Here is a 17,042-nt window from a genome sequence, read left to right on the forward strand (position 1 = left end):
GCAGAGCAGAGCAGAGCAGAGCAGAGCAGAGCAGAGCAGAGCAGAGCAGAGCAGAGCAGAGCAGAGCAGAGCAGAGCAGAGCAGAGCAGAGCAAAGCAAAGCAAAGCAAAGCAAAGCAAAGCAAAAAGCAAAACAAAACAAAACAAAACAAAATAGAAATTTTGAAATCTATTTAGTCAATGTTATGGTTTAAGTGTTTGTAATCTGTTCCTAAATTCCTATGCTAAAATACTGACCCATTCCCTGAAAAGGGGCAGCATTAAGAGGCAAAACTTTGCAAAGCTGGTTTAGTCTTCATGATGGAGCCCACAAAAGTATTATGTAGAAATATCACACTGTACCTTTTTTTTTTTGTATTGCTTCCTTTTATATTTTATTTTATTATTATTTTTTATTAGATATTTTTCTTTATTTACATTTCAAATGCTATCCCGAAAGTACCCTATACCCTCCTCCCACCCCTGCTCTCCTACTCACCCACTCCCACTTCTTGGCCCTGGCATTCCCCTGTACTGGGGCATATAAAGTTTGCAAGACCAAGGGGCCTCTCTTCCCAATGATGGCCAAACAGGCCATCTTCTGCTACATATACAGCTAGAGTACCTTATTAATAAAATTATGTTAATCAATAAACAAAGAAATTTCTTCACATGGCATGATCTATTTGTACTTTCTTCTTTTTAGATTTAGTTTTATTCTTCTTTCTTCTGTGTGCGTGTGTGTGTCCCCTACTTCTAAGTCAGAAGATTCCTAGGAACTGCAATTACATGCAATTGTGAGCTGCCTGCTGCCTGAGTGGGTCCTGGGAGCCAAACTATGGCCCTCTGGAAGAGCAGCAAGTGCTCTTAAGCATTGAGCTGTCTCTCCAGACTGTATTTGTGCTTTAAATGGCCTGCTAAATTGAGATCTCAAAGACAAATAGCCTTTTTGAAGTAGCTTTACATTTCCCTTCAGTGGTTTTCCGTAGCAACAGAGGCAAAAGGACTGATGGGATTCACCATGAATCATGCTAAACGATCCTGTGTATCATTAACATGCTAGCAGAAGCCTTTCATCGGGCTGAAGCATGCTCCACTGATGCTTCACAACTCAGAACTCAACTGCAAATGCATCCTACTTCAGCTTTCTCCGTGCAGAGAAGTGCTTCCAGAGCACTCTTCAAATACACTAAGGCTAGCAAATGTCTGAAGCCCTACCAGCTACCTGATTAGAAATGATCCCCTTCTGTGTAGGATGGCTAGTCTGCAAGCAAAAGTATGTCTTGTTTTGTTTTTTAATTTCCCTCTGCACTGGCAGATATGATTGATCCAGAGAGGCATCTCAGAAGCAAGGAGGCTGTGGAATAAAGCTGCCATTGGAAATGGTGAACAGTTGGATGGTTGATTGTATTGCACCTGAGTGATAACAACTACAGTCCTCCCACACTCAGGCTTTTAAATAACTTCAGGTAACTGTATGCCTATTGAAGTATTTCATTGAAAGGTTGCATGAGGAAACCAGAATTTTATTTGCATCAGCCAGGGAATCAGTGAACTCTATGTGTAATTAAATAAGGGAAGTATACTGGAGATAACATTTAGACAAAAGCAGGAGAAATAGCTTCCTTCATTTAGAAAGATACCGGAAGATTCCCAAAGGCCAGTTAGCTATGGACAGATGAAATACTTCGGTTTTGTTAGAATATACAGTTTTGTTATGTATTAACAGTACTATTTGCCAGTCCAGTTCCTGAGTCTTCAGCATTCAATTAACTTCTCTTTTATTTTTTGTGAATGAGATCTTAATGTCTGTTTTCTGTCAGCTTCTGCTTTTGTTTTTTTACGTTATGCATTTTTATGTGCTCTGTTCTCTTCAAATAGATGATATATCAAACAAGAGATACAACGATTTACTGAAAAAAATCAAGATTTGAATATCTATTTATATAATTATTCTGTTAATAATTTCCTTGAATTAGAAGTTATCAATATTTCTTAATTACTTTTATCATCAAATAAAAACTTCATTTTTTTCCTAAGAAGACCATATACAAGGAAATGTAAATCATGTTAAAACTTTCCTTCTGTAGGATGAGAAAACAAAACAACAACAAAAACTAAACTGATCATTTGGGTTTAAACTTAAAATAGTAGGTTGAGAATACACACTAAATTCAAACCTCACCAAGGTAGGATGAGAGGTAGATGGAATCTTTTAACATCATCTATCTTTAACTCTCTATCTATGATCTATCTATTGGTATATCAAATTCTCTCTCTCTCTCTCTCTCTCTCTCTCTCTCTCTCTCTCTCTCTCTCTCTCTCTCTCTCTCTCTCTCTCTTACTCCCGATCTCCCTCACACAAACCTGGGAATAAGAGAATGGCCACTCATTACACATGTCTATACAGACAAGCTCCAAAGTATATAGTGGAAAAAAATTTTAAATAACCTGATTCATTCAGAAGAATCTTCAGTAATATTTATTCTGATATTTCTGGAAATTATTTCCATAGAGACCCCTGGTTGGATGAGGTAGTTATACCAAGACTGGGATAAAAGTTGGTTGGGAAGCTGGGCGTGGTGGTACACGCCTTTAATCCCAGCACTTGGGAGGCAGAGGCAGGCAGATCTCTGAGTTAGAGGCCAGCCTGGTCTGCAGAGTGAGTTCCAGGACAGCTAGGACAACACAGAGAAACCCTATCTCGAGAAAAAAGAAAAAAGAAAAAAATTTGGTTGGAAATCACTTAAAGTCTTGGATGCTTTCCTAGGCTTTACTTCACAGAATGACTGACTTCCACTTAACTCCACTCCAACAAAATATGAAAAATATTCTTCTGAAAAGATTAAAATAGAGAATCTCTGCTAAAAATAGCTGTGGAATTGGACAATTTACTTTTCAAAAAAGTGGCACTGAAATATAAATGCTGAACTCTGAGGCTGTGTGTTCTCTCCCCTGACTCTACTCCCAAAACTTTGTAGTGAGATAATGTTCCTCTTATATTCCATTTACAACATGTTTCTCTGGAATAATTCATAAGGTCAAAGAGAATATAAAGACATTGAAATCTGTGGCTTGCAGCTCACATTCTGTTGTAGGGGGTCCCTGTATACCATGGCCAGCAGTGATAATTCATAGGAGGCAAGAATGCAGTTCAGTTCAACACAATTCAGTAGCTGGTATTGTTCAAACTTCAGGACTCTGACCCTGGCTACTTTACTTTAGGAATATTTTGGCATGGCACAATTTGATGATATATTTTTTTTCTGGTGATAATTAACTTAGTTCCATGTGCACAACACAGCTTGTTGACATGACTACATCAACATCAAAAGTCTTTATAAATTGCATGTGACATCTTCCATAAAGAGAAGTTTTATAGATTGACTGAGAAAAAAAAATGCTCAGGATAAATGTCTATGGGAGGACCCAGTTTGGTCTCAGCCACACAAATCATCACCAAGCTATTAACTATATCACTCCCAGCCTTCTGGAGAAAAGCAAAAAACAAGCAAATCAACAACAACAACAACAAAACAGGTTATACATCTCTCTCCATGAAAAGACAACCCTGTGTGTTTAACATTGCTGGGTCTCCTGCTGCTTACCCGTGAGCACAAGAACTTCCATCCCTCATACAGTATGTTTATTGAGAAATTTAATCTATAGATTTTCAAAGAATATCATAGAACCTTCAAGAAAGGAGAAAAGAGCATGTGTTAAATAACAAAGAAAAATGAAGCATTGACTTTAAAACTCAAAAGGGACTTTATTTTCTAAATAAAATGTTATTCCTACTCAAATTTCAATAGAAAAGTCCAACTTTCTAATGCGCAAGATAATGAAATTATCTCTGCATACTTTCTTTGTGCTCCTATAGTTGTTTCCTCTGGATTGAGACAGCCTCTCCCTGGGAGAGATCAAAAGCTTATGAATTCACAAGTTACAAAACTCATCAGGATCAGGGAAACTTACAAGACTCAAGAAGCCCCTTACTAGCCAGGCAGTATTGGCACATGCCTTTAATCACAGTGCTCAGGAGGCAGAGGCAGGTGGATCTCTGAGTTTGAGACCAACCTGGTCTGCAGAGCAAATTTCGGCACAGCCACAGAGAAGCCCTGTTTCAAAAGTATTGGGGTTGGGTAAGAGGTTGTATAAGCAGTAAACAGATGCTGGGGGTGGGTAGAGCAGACAATGTTCTTTATTCAAGTAGGTGCCTGTAAGTTGTGCAGAGTAGTCCTTGCTACAGTTTCACCTGTCGTCATTCATACTGAAATAATTATTCCATGATGCATCTGCCTTTGCGTCACCCATGCTCTTCTGAGTAACCCCAATAAGCCTATTACTTCAGCAAGTTGGAGTTGTTTATTTGATCTCTTGTTGCTCTCTTTATTGGAGGTAAGTAGAAATTGATTTCCCAGGAAAAGTATCAGAATGGCACTCTGCCACAATAAGAAAGAAGATCAGAAAACTTTACATTGGCCACAGGAGTTAACATAAAAATTCCAGGTTATCTCTTGAGACCCAGGCAAGGAAGCTGTTAGCTAAGGTACAGGATAGCTTTGTAGCAAACTGATCTTGCAAACAGAATGGTTTTAAGCAGAAACCATTCTCTTATCTCTGGTATTCTGAGGTGAACACCCAGGTCGGTTGCATAGTTATGTTTTGCTAAAATCATTTGAGGCTCTCGTTCCCTCAGTCACATCATCCATCCAGAATCTATACTTTTCTGTATATTCAAAAGAACAACAAGACATCTATAATGTCATTATGGAAAAATAATGAATATACAACAGGGTCCTGCCTACAAGATATACTGGTACAATGATGGAACAAATATTATGGGAGTAGCCAAGCACTATTTTAATTTGATTTAAGGCACATTTCATGACATAGAACCATCACCTGACACTATTAATGATGCCAAGAATCTGAGACTGAACAGGTCACAGGCTCTAAAGGAAAATACTACTATTCTGCTAAATGAGCACAGCAATAAAAATAACTCTGAATGACATATTTCTATGCTCATAGAGCAATGTATCACACAATCCTCACCAGAGAAACATGTTCTTGCAGTCAATTGTAATTAAAATAGACACTCTTGAAGTGGAAACTCTGTTTTCTTTGGAGAGTCAGTTATATCAAATGACGTTTTTCCAGGGCACATGGGTGAAAGGATGCTTTACTAAAGCAGACAGAGGAAAGAATGTTTTTCTGAAGCAGACACAGGTGAAAAAGGATGTTCTGCTATAGCAAAACACATAAAAGTACACATGTATAGAAGGAATATAAATATGACCCCCACAGTGGGACATGAGAATTGGTTTGCTTTGCTCTACCTTGCTATTCTTCACTAACAACAAACATGCATTGGTTTGCCTTACATTGTATTGCTGAGCTCTGTTTGTGGTAATGCCATAAAGAGAATCTCACCAAAACATTTCTTGGGAGTTTCCTGTGGCTTCTGTGGCCTTGAGCTAGTAGACTAGCCTTGCAGTTTCTTCAGGATTGAACTGCAGCTGCTGGTTCATGTGTGGTGTCTGCTGAGAGAACTGGACTGAAGTTGCTGATTCGTATTTGGTGTTTGCTACTGGACTGAATTGTTGATGTCCTGACAGTGAAGATTGGGCTCACCTCCAAGAGAAGAACTATTTCTAATTGTCTATCTCCCCCATGTCCAAATAACTTTTCTTTCCACTACTTCTGCTGGGTGGTAGGTTGGAGGGGAGGTGGGATGCTTTATAAAGTAGGTTGAAAACAGAGTTTTCAGGTACAACACAAATGAACTAAGAGAGATTGTGACAGCATGTACAATAGCTGTGCAAACTGAAGTCAGACAAAATTCCAGCATGGAGAAGCAGAAGTAGGCATAAATTCTATCTCCAACCAAAAAGCTGTTTGCAGCTGATACCTACTGGAAGAAAGAATATTGGTTTTCTCCAATGGGATGACCCTGGGTATTTTAACCATACTCCAGGACAGGCTTCATTTTCATGGTAAAGAGTACCTGGCCAAGTCAAATTGAACTGCATGTTTGTGGTGCTTTCTCTTTTGTTATTCTTATGGTGTGGTGGATTGTTTGCTTGTTTGTTTGTTTGTTTGTCCTAGTTTTTAATTTCTTGGGGTTTTTTGCCCTTTGGATTTGTTTTTTGTTTGTTTTCTGACTTGCTTTCTTGAGAGAAAGACAGATGGAGAGAGGGGGAAGCATAAAGCTAGATGGGTAAGGAAGGGGGAGGACTTTGGCTGATTTGGGGGAGGGGAAAGAATATGATCGAAATACATTATATTAAAATGTAGAGAAATAAGAAAGTGATTTTCAAAAACCTTCCTTCTTTCAAAGTGAATGGACAGGCAGAGTGAGAAAAACAACAGAAATAAAGGCTGTATAGTAAAATCTGCAGTGATTACCTGTGCTATGCACTAAATAAGGAGTTAAATAGCAGTGAGCTCCAAACATTGAACAGTGACATAAGAGCCCAAGCTTCTTTCTCTCACTAATCATTTTGTTTGGAAAGAACATCTAGACTCTCATAAGTTGGGTATAAGAGAAAACATAAGTATTCTCAAATGAAAGAATTGAACTTAATCTTCACACATTTATGCTTGCATGCAATGTCTCTGTGAACAAATAAGTGGATAACTGTGGTTGCTTATCAAAAGCAACATTAGTTATACTTCCATGATTTTGTTTTCCTCTTAAATTGTATCTCTAATACATTTAAATTCCATTTTAAAAGAAAAATTAATTTTATTCTCTCTATATTCTATCTGTATGTTTATATGCAGTACCTCTGAACTAGAAATGTAGTCATAGAGATTTATTACAGATAGATAGACATATAGATAAATGATAGATAGATAAATAGACAGATGAAAGATAGACAGATGATAGATAGATAGATAGATAGATAGGTAGATAGATAGATAGGATTATATATATGTGATAGATGATAGATAGATAGATAGATAGATAGATAGATAGATAGATAGATAGATAGATAGATAGGATTGTTATATTTTTACTTTCAAATATAATGCTTTAAAAACTCAAACAGAGATATAGAATACTGGCTGAATTAGTTATACACATACAAATTGCAGAATAAAAATAATGCAAATTTTGAAATTATATAAAACCATTAAAATGTTGTATGAATAATTATATAATGAAGAAAGGAAATAATATAATTTTGGTTCTTACAATGATTTGACTCAAAAAATGATCAGATCAAAGTATTATTTTATTTATTTATTTATTTATTTATTTATTTATTTATTTATTTATTTATTATATGTAAGTACANTGTAGCTGTCATCAGAAACTCCAGAAGAGGGCGNCAGATCTTGTTANGGATGGTTGTGAGCCACCATGTGGTTGCTGGGATTTGAACTCAGGACCTTCGGAAGAGCAGTCGGGTGCTCTTACCCACTGAGCCATCTCACCAGCCCCAAAGTATTATTTTGAGGGTAGAGAAGACATTATAAAATGGAAAATTCAATGGTATAACATTCATCATGACTGAGATGGGTGCATAATTATGTTTCTCTTTGAATCAAAATAGGATCAAGCTATGTTTCTGTTTAAATCATGTACAACCATATTGTTTGACAGGAAAGTATTATAGTAGGCCAGATTTTCTTTCTAGGACTTCTATTAGTGCTCAGTTCCCTCATTCAGTGTCTTGTAGCAAATATAACAGAGACCAAAGGTACAAAGTGTTATGCTCACAGAATTAGTCCAGGTCCAGAATGAGAAGGTAAACCACACAATCTGTGCAGAGAATTGACTCACATTCATGGGAGTTCAATGTAGAAGAAAAAAGATACTTAAAAAGTGGGACCAAGAGTCAGAAAGGATGGAGGGTGTGAAAAGTTGAGTTCTGTGAGACATGGAGCCTCAGGACCACAGCATTTACAACAGGCTCTGTGCACAAGCATGCTGTAAAAATGATGCTGTAGAAAATACTGGTTGGCGCTTATACAGTTTAGGTCAAGTCATTTAATCTTTAAAAGTCTATATTACCTTGTCTTAAATATATGAAAATATAAAACAGAAGTGCATGTAAAAGGTTCTTACAAACATCAGGTGGTATGATTTCATTCATTTTCTCTATACCACAGTGCACTGCACTAGCTCAGAACTCACTTCTGCTTGCAGAACTCAGCCTCATTCCTAATAGACACAACAAATGTGAAATCCAGTCTGCAGCTATCTTTAATATTTCTAAGGTTGTGTTCCATAGTGTCCTGAAATCACTTGTACCCTCTGTCCTGTGTTGAAAGTCCCTGCAGCTTAGTTTTAACAATAAGTTCATTGCTTATAATTTGACTTACCTGGTCAAGCCATTAACTTCACAAGATTAACTCAGAGATACTCTTGGGTGCTCATGCAGAAATCTCTATATAATTAATAGTAAAGAATAGGTTTTTTTTAACTGTAATAAGATTAAACATAAAATTATTATACAATTTTGAAAATCAACATTCCATTGTCTCATACTCTGCATACATAATAACAATGCCTGTGGTTGGTCTTCAAAATACATATCTATTTGTTAAAATTTGTCACCTTCCTTTGTTTCCAACAATATTCAGATGATATGGAATAAAACAACTTTAATAAATGCATGTGTTGTGATACCAATCAGTTCTTAAATCCAAATCCACATTTTTGTATTTTCATTAAGTTTTACTTACAGATCTGTAATGTGTCAAGAGACACTGATACCTATGCATGAGAAATATGCAGCACCTTAAGACACGTGGCAAAATGAAACATTGCAAAAGGAGAGAAGGAACACATTAAAATAGTAGAAATTGGGGTCTGTAAAATGCAAGTATTTCATAGTTCCATAAATTTAGAAGCAAACCGTAGAAATCTATCATGGTACTAGAGATGGATAATTGCTTCCCAATTCCCATTCTCCCTTTCTACCCTTTTTTATCTGGGCAGTCTGCCACCCAGATAAAAATCTGTATTCCCCAGTCTCCCCTGCTGTGTGGCAATTCCTTTCTTCAATCCCCTATAAAAAGCAATGGAGGATGAATAAACATACATGTGAAAGTTGTTTCTATACTTACATCTTTATTATATTTGCCTGGAGGATAGTAAATCCTTCCAGGTAGCAGCCTCTAAAACATCACCTTAGGGACAAAAGTGAGGGCTCTCAGAGAAATAAGTAAGGTTTTTCTATCTGCATATGCATTTACATTAATTAACCTAAATAACACAGAAGAGGGGGGAAGGGAAAAAGGGAGGGCGGAAGGGAGGCAGAATCTGAAGCAAGGTATGTAACTTTAATGAAGGACTTCTGCTATTGGCTCGCCCATACTCTTCTAAGGCTAAAGTAGAAAAATATTGAAGAAATACGAAGACTGTCATCTGGAAAGAGTGAAAATATGGGTTCAAAAAAGCGTCTGTCTTGCAAGTTCAGATGATCATCTAGGTATCCAGGTGCCTCTGTTCACCTTGGTTCTCCAAATCTTAGTCTAATATTTATCCTGACTCTGCCTGTAATTTCTCTAGAATCCCACCTTTCCTCCTTTACATTGTAACAGTTATAAGAGATTCTAATTGGTGATAGAACTATAGAAGTAGATGAAGTTGAAATTTAATGTCTTAAGAGCACAATAAAATGGAGTCTATTAGCCATGGCATGGCTGTAGTCCCTGTGAACTCAGAGCATCTGTGGCTGCCTGCATAAAACCATGGCAGCAAAATTCTTGCACCAAAGGGATAGATGATATTCAAACCACATTCCCTGCTAAGTATGTATTAGCTGATTGAGGGGGAATAATTCTTTATTGAGGACATGGCCACTGATAGAATTCCTATGCTTTATTTGATGGCCCTATATCCATGCATGTACATATGGGCAGCACTAACTGGATTTAGTGCCTATTAAAACAAACAAACAAACAAACAAGATATGCAATTGAGAGGGAGACATGTTAATGAAATTTGGGGGGAGAGGTGGGGGGAGATGAAGAGGAGAGGAGTGTATATTGTCAGGTCCAAAGGATACTTTACTTCCCCAAATTCTGGTGGTTAGACAAAAACAAGCACTCCTCAAGAACTTGGAAAGCTGAATCTCCTCTACCAAATGGAGCCATTTTTCTTATCACTGGCAGAGGGGACAAATGGCTATCTGTGGTGCCTATTAGCATTCCAGAATATGTGCTGGCCTCCAAGCTCCCTCAGTATCACAAGTTTCTGTTACATATTTCAGATTTCATGCTGACATCCTGGCTCTCCTTGGTTCTTCTCACCCCCTCCTTTATCCTAAACTTCCTTCAGCTTAGGAGCTTCCTTCTCCCATACTCATTCTCCTTATAACCCTGCTATATCTTGCCTCTTGTCCATGAGCTCTTTGTCTTTATCCATCTCTCACTTCTACCCATCATCTCTCCAACACTATCTTTCTGCTCTGCTTCTGTGTCTCTCAAAGCCAGGTCCAGTCTATTGGCCAATTTTAGCCTTCTACTTTCTCTCTACTTTCAGATGCCTCTGATTGTTTTCTCTCTAGTATCTTCAACAGAAACCTTCCCCTTAACTATACCATGGAACGATCATGTCATCAGTGTGTGTGTGTGTGTGTGTGTGTGTGTGTGTGTGTGTGTATATATATATATATATATATATATATATATATATATATATATGACCATATTTCATTTTATACATGTGTGAAATCCCTAGGAATAAACAAAGCAATTTAAAATATTGCAAAACTTCAATTTATACGTAAAATATATATCAAGGTTAAGTATGGGCCAAGTTTACATTTAGAAAAGTGTTTTTCTGGTTTGAAAAATGAAGTAAATATAGCCCATAAAAAGTAAACGACTTGTCACAGGTCTTTTTCCTTAGTATCCAGAAAAAAAATATCAGAACCAATTCTCTTGCCTCCAAAAACAACTTTGTTTAATTTATGAAAATATATCACCTAAAATTCTTGCCACAAAATAAATAAATGTATTATCTTTTTCTGTTTTACTTATGAGTAATGGTATTTGTATTGGCTAGTTTTGTGTCAACTTGACACAAACCAGAGGCCTCAGATAGAATGGAGCCTCAGTTGAGGAAATGCCTTCATGAGATCCTAACTTGCTGTTAGGGTAGTTTCTCAATTAGTAGTCAGTGGGGATGGGCCCAGCCTATTGTGTGTAGTGCCATACCTGGGCTGGTGGTCCTGAGTTCTATAAGAAAGAGGCTGAGTAAGCCAGGAGAAGCAAGCCAATAATTAGCACTCCTCCATGGCCTTTGTATCAGCTCCTGCCTCTGGGTTCCTGTCCCATTTGAGTCCTTATCCTGACTTCCTTTGGTGATAAACAATGTGGAAGTATAAGCTGAATAAACCCTTTCCTCCTCAACTTGCTTTTTGACCATGGTGCTTCATTGCATCAATAGAGACCATAACTAAGACAGTATTCTTGGATGTTATCAATTAGGTGAGTCAAGTAATCATTTATGTTCACGTATCTACAAGTCAGCTGGGGATCTGCTGCAGGCTTTTGTAGCTTGACAGACTATGGAACTCTGCTTCTCCTACCTCTCACTCTATCCCCAGGTCCAGTCTCCTCATCAAGATGGCATATACACAACACAGTAAATAATCCTTAGGGTGTTCTAACATACCAGTCAAGGTACATAGTCAACCCCAAAATACCCAAGGATAGAAAATAATGTAATCTCTGCAATCAATGAAAAGGGACATTGCCAAGTAGTATAGTAAAAAAAAAAAAAAAGTGATTTTATAAACTATTTAGGAAATGACAATGACAGTGATTGTTGTTTGAATTTTCCAGGGGACAGAGAGACAAATGTCTACTCATACAAGTTAGGGCACAAAGAAATGATTCTGCCATGGCCCAACTTGGTAAACCAATGAATAAGGTTTGATTTTATCTACAGAAATATAGGTAAAGTGTTACTTACAGGAGCATGGAGAACTCAAGAATAACTGAAATATCCATTTGATATGAATGATAATTCATGGAAACTGTAGCACTTGAGCACCTGGAAAGACCTGGAGAGACTCTAGCACATCAGAGTCCATCTCTTCCCACTACCAATTGTTTATGGTTCATACAACTTTGGCTTTGTAAAGTATAAGGTTCAACTTCCCTGGACCTCATCACTTCCAGAATCTCACCAACCTCCTACTCCCTTCCGGGACACTCATCTACACTGTTTTGAAAGAAATTGGAGATTGTCGCCAGATGAGCAGTTGATTGGGGTGGAGAAAGGCAGGTGGATCACTCCCAGTTTGAGGTCAGCTTGGTCTACATAGTAGTTTTTAGGCCATGCAAGGATACAGAGCAAGACCTTGTTTCAAAAAAGAAAGGGGAAGGAGAGAAGGAGGATGAAAAAGACCAGGAGAGAGAAAAAGAAAGGAAGAACAGATAGGAGTTTTTATAAAAGTATAGTATTTACAATTAATGTCTATCATAGATGAAATCTACAATTTGTTTTGAACTCTTTAAAATCTTCCTAAGTGATTTCATTTCCAGGGGTGGAATCAAACTCTAAATCCCTTTAGGAAGAGAACTGGCAAAAAAGCAAATAATGTGATTGATAAAATTGACAATCAGGCGGCTGGAGAGATGGCTCAGCAGTTAAGAGTACTGACTCCTCTTCCTGAGGTCCTGAGTTCAATTCCCAACAACAACAAGGTGGCTCACACCCATCTGTAATAGGATCTGATACCCTCTTCTGGTGTGTCTGAAAACAGTGTACTCTCATACATAAAATAAATAAATCTTTTGCAAAAAACTACAATAATAAAAATTGACAGTCAAATACTTTTAAAAAGTGAATAGTTTAAAGAAGCAGATAAGTGTTGCTACTTATAAACTTGTAAGTTTAGAAGGTTGAAGTTGCATGAATGCCAAAATTTCAAATGCCAGTTAAGCTAAACAATAATTAGTAAGATGTGTTCATCATTAAACTGTGTGTGTCTCTGTGTGTATGTGTGTGTGTGTGTGTGTGTGTGTGTGTACATGTGTATTTTGCCATTAATTTGTACAAGGTACCCAGTCTCAAAGATTATTGTTTCATGATACATTACTTTTAAAACTTATACAGTATAAGGAGAAGGGGGGCAGGCAATGTACATGCCCTGGCTTACTTGTGGAGGCTAGAAGACAACTTGGAGGAGTCAGTATTATCCTCCCATCATGTGGGTTATGGGAAATGAATTCATGTGGTCAGGCTTGGCAGCAAGCACCTTTACCCACTGAGCCATTTCATTAGCCCTATTTCATGATATTTTGAGAAATCAATTTTCTATTGTGTGGTCAGCTCTAAATGAGACATCTATAAAACCCACTATGCTATGAGGCTCATAAAATGTGATAGAAGCAAGGAAGGAAAGAATGTAAGAATGTAAGAGCCACAGAATGGGGAGAGAGTCTGTGGAATACTGTCTCCTAGATACAACATCACTCTTTCTTTTCCTCTGAACCTTTGTTTCTTTCTATCTAGTCCCTAAGTGGGTATACAATCACAGAAAATTTTACAAACTAAAAAATTCCATATATGTAAAAATCTACTACTTTGTAAACTAAAAATTACAATTAAAAATGTACAAATTTTAAAAAGAGCCTGGGACATAGGTAGGTACCCTTCATGGATGGGTAATGCTGTTTGCAGAATATGTTCACATCTTTAAAAGAATCTAGTGCTAGGTGTGGAACATTATTCTATGAGTTATTAGCCACAAGTGGTCCCAGAAACCCTTAAAGAATACAAATTATTAGCCAAGAAGTGGCAGCTCATGCCTTTAATCCTACATCCTGGCAGCCAGAAACAGACTGATCACGTGGCTAGTCTGGTCTACACAGCAGGTTGCAGGACAGCCAGGGATATGTAGAGAAACTCTGTTTTGAAAAACCAACCAACCAACCAAACAAAAGACAACTAATAATCACTATTATTAAGTAGGTTGTCCTCTGGAACTAAAAGCTAATATCCTATTGCAGAAGAAACAGGACACAGAGAAATCAAGTTGGAATGGGTTCAGAACTCCCTGCCTGTTGGATGGTATCCACAGTGCTGCAAGGTGTGTTAGGTAGGCTGCTTGGGAAGAAACCTCATCAACTGAAAATCATGCCTACTACAACACTGGCTGACCTGGCAGGCAAGATATGCCTACTGAGCTGATAGAGACACAACTATTTGGGGATGCCAACTACTTTATGATTGGAGTTGAAGCCTGCTCCACCAGAGAAAACACACGCCTGATACTAGAAACCTGACCAAAAGCATATGAATGGGGAGAGCTTGCTCAAAGGGGAAACAACACTATTTTCCTAAGTAGGCATGTTATCGTATCCACTTTCTAATTATAAATCTCATTTAAGTCACTTCCATCTTCATTTATTATAGATGCCACTGAATGTGCAAATGAACGTATAGATTCGGTTATTACAGATTATCTCATTAGGCTTGATTACAGAAGTACAATTACTGAACCATATAATATATGAGTAATTTTTAGACATTTTATTTGAATTCTCAAATTTATTCCCGTGAAGACCTATAATTACTCTCATCAACTTTTCACTGGAATAATAGCATTGCATCCACTTTACCTGAGTTAGATTTGCTTTAAGAAAGGACTTGCTTAAAATGTTTTTAAAAATTAGTTTCTTAGCTTTCTTCAAATTTATATTTGTTTCACTACTTATAAGGTTAATTTATCAACTGACATTTATCCATAACTTATTATTTGTGGATATAAAATACCCAAACTTTGATTGTCTAATTTCTAACTTCCCTGAAGATTTTGGATTTATAACCCCACAGCTGAGCAAAGCCAGCTTTTAAAAATCAATCTACCCTTCCCTCCCATCCTCCTCCACTGTGGGAAACTCCACCCCGGAGAAGGTCACCCTGTGTTGTAGATGCAACCTGAAGGCAGGCTGAGCAAGTCACAGAAAGAAAGTCAGTAAGCAGCATCTTCTTGTGGTCTCTGCTTCAGTTTCTGCCTCTAGGTTCTTGGATTGACTCCCCTCTAGGATGGAGTCTAAACCACAAGGTGAAATAAATCCTTTCCTCTCCATACTGCTTTTGGTTGTGCTGTCTATTACTGCAACAGAAATCAATGAAGACAGTCTGATATGCATATGAGTCTGGTTTTCCTCGTATGAGTTTAATAAACCCTGGGCCCCTACAGTCTTGATTCACTCCAGGAGATTTATAGAATAACACCCTTTCCATTCCCAGGAATGTCATTTATCAGTCATTGCTTTGTGGGGGTGAGTGGTACCAGACAGATGGTGCCATTCACATGTGCACCCAGGTCATTCTTCATCCTCAAAATGGAGTAAAACACTCCTTATAAAGTAGATCCTCTCTAGGCAGGAAATGATCTGAAAATCCAGTTTTACACAATATAGACTAACTTAGGGCCAGTACACAGTCTAACTTCAATAGATCACTAACTGTTACATATATGTTTGTTCAAAACTCCTCAAAAAATATTAATTTAACAGCCAGTTCTTTAATATATTTTTTGTTATGATTCTTTTCAACCCAAATAAGTATGCTCCTCAATATCTAATCTTGTATTTTTAGTTTCATTTTTTTTCATTGTTAATTGCTGTGAAATTGTGAAATTGAAATAAATTTTGGTCTACTTCTGTTGAAGTCTTCTTGTAGCCTATGGCCCAAGTTCTCCTAAGTATGTCAATTCATCTCTGCACTCCCTGGTGAGCAGCGCAGCCACTGGTGAACTCTCTCATACTGTACAGAGTCCTTGGTGACTTTGGGGACTCACCAGCCATGAGGCAGCTTCCGAAGCAGGATTTCTTGGGTGAATAACTGTGAGTGGTACACTATATTTTCCAGATGGCATCCCCTGGATATCCACAGAGAAATAAATACTGTAAAATAGCTAGCCATTCCACCCCTCCAGGAAATCCTAGATAACCAAGATATCTTATTCCCACCACTGGCAATGACACTGATCTTCTGGTCTACTGAGGTGGTGACAGATGTCTGTCCAGCCAGAATGCTACCTGTATCCCTAGATAATATGTAGGAAAGACACAAAGCAGCTTAAAAATCCTTCCTCAACCATGTGCCAATCACTGGGAGGATGGTTTAAATGCATTGCCAGGCCTTCCTCTGAGCTTCTCATTTACTTTAGTTAAGACTAAAATGGACAAAACATGTGATATAAGCCCAAATTTATGGATGACTCTGGTCTGAGAACCAACGCTGAGAACTAAAACAGAACCCTTTCACCCTTCTGCTTGCTGCTTTCACCATCTGGCTTTCCTAAGCTCTAGTCAACTACAAACCATGCACTCTGTATTAATTAGGCCTTCATTCTTGTCTCTCAGTGCGTTATCTTTCATCAGCTTCTTCAGTCCTTGCTTCTCCTTTGCTTCTATAATATCTCCCAGGGTTGATTTGGGGGACATAGAGAATGAAGCTTCTATAATTTCATGATCTTGGTAAAACTTCCTTTAAATTCATCCTGTCTCCTTAGTTTAATATTTTCTATAACTCAGTAATGTTCCTCTTAGATTGTGATGGAGTAACAAAGAAAATACTTAGCTAAAATAACTAGTCTTGATCGTTTGAACAGCAAAGTATATTATGAGAACAACCTCAAGTAATTTAAACTGCTTTGTACTAGAGTTTGAACCTGTTACCATGGGTTCTTTCTTGAATACCTATAAGAAACATTATTTCAGTGTCAAAGAATATATTAAAAGACTGTGAAAATAATCAGAAGAAGCCAAAACATTTTTAAACCCCAGGAGCCTGAGATTAACACTGTAGTCATATCAGTTGTAGAACAAGGATTTTCAAATCATTCAGTGCTTCCCTGTAAGTAAACATCTTAAGGACCTTAATTTTGCAACAGTGTTTTTAAAATATGTGTAGAGCTTTTAGCCTATTGTGATCTATGTAAATAACATGCACAGTAACTCACTTTAATAAGAAATAATAGTTTATGGCTATTGACTTAGAGGGAAAACTAGTATTGTCTTAATGAAGGAAAACAAATAATAATAATAAAAGAAAAATAATTTATATGAAATAAC

At 37.4% G+C, this 17,042-nt stretch overlaps 1 long non-coding RNA gene across 1 annotated transcript in view; it reads right to left on the minus strand.

Moving 5' to 3' along the window:
* The window catches only part of LOC110332871, a 43,880-nt gene that overhangs the window by 925 nt on the left and 25,913 nt on the right, over nt 1-17,042 (minus strand). The window contains exons 5-6 of the long non-coding RNA XR_002381048.1: nt 9,063-9,125; nt 3,587-3,670 (exon numbers count right to left, since the gene is read on the minus strand). This is a non-coding gene — a long non-coding RNA (uncharacterized LOC110332871). The remainder of the gene's footprint in view (nt 1-3,586; nt 3,671-9,062; nt 9,126-17,042) is intronic.

The sequence above is a fragment of the Mus pahari genome, chromosome 15 (genome assembly GCF_900095145.1).
Source record: "Mus pahari chromosome 15, PAHARI_EIJ_v1.1, whole genome shotgun sequence".
Classification (NCBI taxonomy): domain Eukaryota; kingdom Metazoa; phylum Chordata; class Mammalia; order Rodentia; family Muridae; genus Mus; species Mus pahari.